Source organism: Morus notabilis, unplaced genomic scaffold (genome assembly GCF_000414095.1).
Source record: "Morus notabilis unplaced genomic scaffold, ASM41409v2 Scaffold583, whole genome shotgun sequence".
In the NCBI taxonomy this organism is placed as follows: Eukaryota; Viridiplantae; Streptophyta; class Magnoliopsida; order Rosales; family Moraceae; genus Morus; species Morus notabilis.
Window position 1 is genome coordinate 98,986 of NW_010366405.1, and position 3,479 is coordinate 102,464.

Here is a 3,479-nt window from a genome sequence, read left to right on the forward strand (position 1 = left end):
GCCCGCGTCCGCGGGGGAGCAGCTAGGCCCCACTGGGACGCGTGGCGAGACGTGGCTGGAGGGAGGCTGGAACGTGGGATCCACACGGAGAGGAGAGGAGATCCGAGGGACGCGCGAGTGGAGGAGACTCGCGTAGGGGAGCGGGCGGTGCGCGCCAGGCGCGCGTTTGTGAGGGGACAGCTGGGTCCCACGGTCCTGCGGTGCGGCAGTGGTCGACATGCGCTGCAACGTACGGACGCGCTGCAGCGCGCCCTGGGCGTTACAGCCTGCGCAAAACAGACCTCTCGGGTCTGTTTTGCTAAGCTCGCGCGCTGCAGCGCGCCTCATGGGCGCTGCAGCGCAAATCATCGACGGAAAATGTGTTCGTGTGTTTTAGTGATCTGAAGGTCTCGAACCATTGCATCTATTTGTAATATGTTTTCTCACATATCTGAGCACTTATTAACAATAGAAATAACTATTGATGTAAGTGCATCAGCATATAAAAGATAACCATCAAATTGAAAAGGTATCTTTATGTGAAAGGTTATAACACTTAAAGAGGATGGATGCATCCCTGTCTTTATATGATGGACTTCAGAAAATACAGATTACTATTGTTCTGGAACTCAATATTTTTGCTGGATATTGTGTTCAAGGGTTTGTTGTATCTTGGGGGTAATTTGCCATTTTAGATCTCTATTTCTTTTCATCCTCCCAATTCTGAATTTATCTCACAATCTTTAAGGTTTTAATCCAATTTTGTGATATTAAAATTGAGAGATATATTATAATCTCTCTAACAATCCCCCACTAGATTGTAATATTTATTCAGAATTAAACAACGATAAACACATACATACATGAAGGTATCTTTCGATTTTAACCTTTACTTAGTGACTATACTTCAAAGTATTCACAAGACAATAGTGTGCTTTGCATTAAACTTTGTCTCTTAAGCAAATACCGAAAATATATCACATATGTGTTATCCCAGATTTCAAAACTGTTCCAATCGTTTAGCACTATTACGGCCTTGTGCTCTATCTTGGATACATGAACATTTACAAGACTAAACCAAGGTCTTGTTAGGAACAGCACCATTCCTTATGTTCACTTAGGTGAAGTTCGAATTATATCTCTAGCTACTAAGAGACTCGAACATCATTAAGAGTTTAAACTCAACCTCAACCACGTAGCTATTTTTGCATCGATAGCCTAGAAGGGACTAATTAAAGTTCGGTGCTAACCCGGTCACATAACAATAATTTGTTCTTACCCATTTAACTATGGAATAACAGTAATACTATTACATAGTTGGGTTACCATCATTGGTGACTCTTTCAAAAAAAGGTTTCGGTCCATTCCACTAGATGTTTCTTTGACTAAGTCTCTTGAAATACCTTTTGTCAAATGATCCGCTAGGTTCTTGTTTGTCCTAACATAAACAATATTAATAACACCATCGGTTATTAATTGTTTAACATATTCATGTCTCAAGCAAATATGTCTAGATTTACCATTATAAACCTTGTTATAAGCTCTAGACAAAGTAGCTTCACTATCACAATACAAAGAAATATATGGCATTGGTTGTGGCCACAACTCAATATCAAGCAATAGATTTCTTAGCCATTCCGCTTCTTTACCTGCAACGACAAGTGCTATAAACTCACTCTCCATCGTAGAGTGAGTTATGCACGTTTGTTTCTTAGAAGCCCAAGAGACGGCTCATCCTGTAATTGTGAAAATCCACCCAGATGTAGATTTATTATCACTTACATTTGTTATCCAACTTGCATCCGAGTACCCTTCAAGTATGATCGGATAGTCATTATATGACAAACTCAAGTTAATGGTTCTTTTAAGATAACCAATTGGATTTGGGCCAGTTTACCAAGCAAAACCTAAAAGTTGAGCCCAAGAAAAGCCCAATTCGGCCCAAAGCCCATCAGTCCATTGTCCAGCCGAGCCGAGCCGAGAAGCCGCGAGCCAACCCAGCCGCCACGTGTCAACCACTGCCGCACCGCAGGACCATGGGACCCAACTGTCCCCTCACAAATACGCGCCTGGCACGCACCGCCCGTTCCCCTGTGCGAGTCTCCTCCACGCGCGCATCACCCGGATCTCCTCTCCTCTCCGCGTGGGTCCCGCGTTCCAGCCTCCCTCTAGCCACGTCTCGCCACGCGTCCCAGTGGGGCCCAGCTGTTCCCCCGCATACGCGCGCTTTACGCGCACGTTCCCTTCCCGCGCGAGTTCTCCTCCACGCGCGCGTCCAGTCTCCCTCCGTGTGGTCCAGCTGTGCACCACGTCTCTCCTGCGCGCGAATCAACTTGCGACACGTGTCCCACTCTTCAAAAATGTGATGGTTTTTCTCCCCCGATTAAGCCTTGTAACTTCTTAATTAGGATCCAGTTTTTAGCTTTTTAACATTCTCAAAACTCTATAAATAGGGCCATTGTCAAGGTGATTAGAGGTGAATTTTAGGAGTCAAAATTCTCACACATTTTCTATTATTTTCTTGTTCTTATTCTCATACTTTCTTTTTAGAATTTTATGGGAATTATGTGCAAGCTAGGCTAGAGTATTTAGGTGAGGCTAGAGATGATCCTTTGTGTAGTGAACTTATTTGGATTTTTGATTCTCCAATGGTTTGTAAGCTTTATACATTTGAGTAAATAATTTTCTTTTATCATATTTCTTCTTCTTATCAATATATTTTATTGTCAACTTTCATATAAATCTAGTCAAGCTCTTTTTATGTGATTGTTGCATTATATTATATATTGATAGGTATTGTTTTATGAGTAGTCTTTTACTGCAATATTGCCAACGGTATATTGTCGCTCTTAGATTTCTCATAAGATAATTTTTCCTAATTCTAAACGTTAGAATTTTATTTACTCGAATACATTTTTAATTCATATGTTCTTCAAATATTTATTTTCCGATTGATTGTTTGGGATGTGAAACTTTCAATTGAGTCAATTTATGAATCAAAATCCAAATAGGTGAACAAAGCATACGGAGGATTCTCAAAGCCTTACCACTTTTTATTATTGAATTTTCTCCATTTTAAATTGTTCAAAAAATCATCAAAAACACTCATTCATTTTCTTTGTTTGATTGCTTATTTTCCTAACGCTTTTTATTTGCTAATCATTTCTTGTTCAATTTAACACTTCCTCGTGGGATCGACCATTCAAATTGTACGACAATTGACCGCTTGGGCGTAATCAATAATGCAATCATCAGATACCGTATCTGGCAATCCATAAAACAAAAGGGTTGGGTAAATACAAGGAAATTATTTCCCGAAATAAAGAACGGAACTCAAGAAAATATGATTTGCTAGTTCTAAAAAAAACATGTTTTAGTAAAATGGTGATTCCTTATCCTGAATAGTTGATTCAGGAATAACTAATCATGTTTGTTTTCTTTATTAAGTTTTAGCCCTTAAATGGAAATTGTTTCCACCTAAACAAAGAAAAAGAATCAAA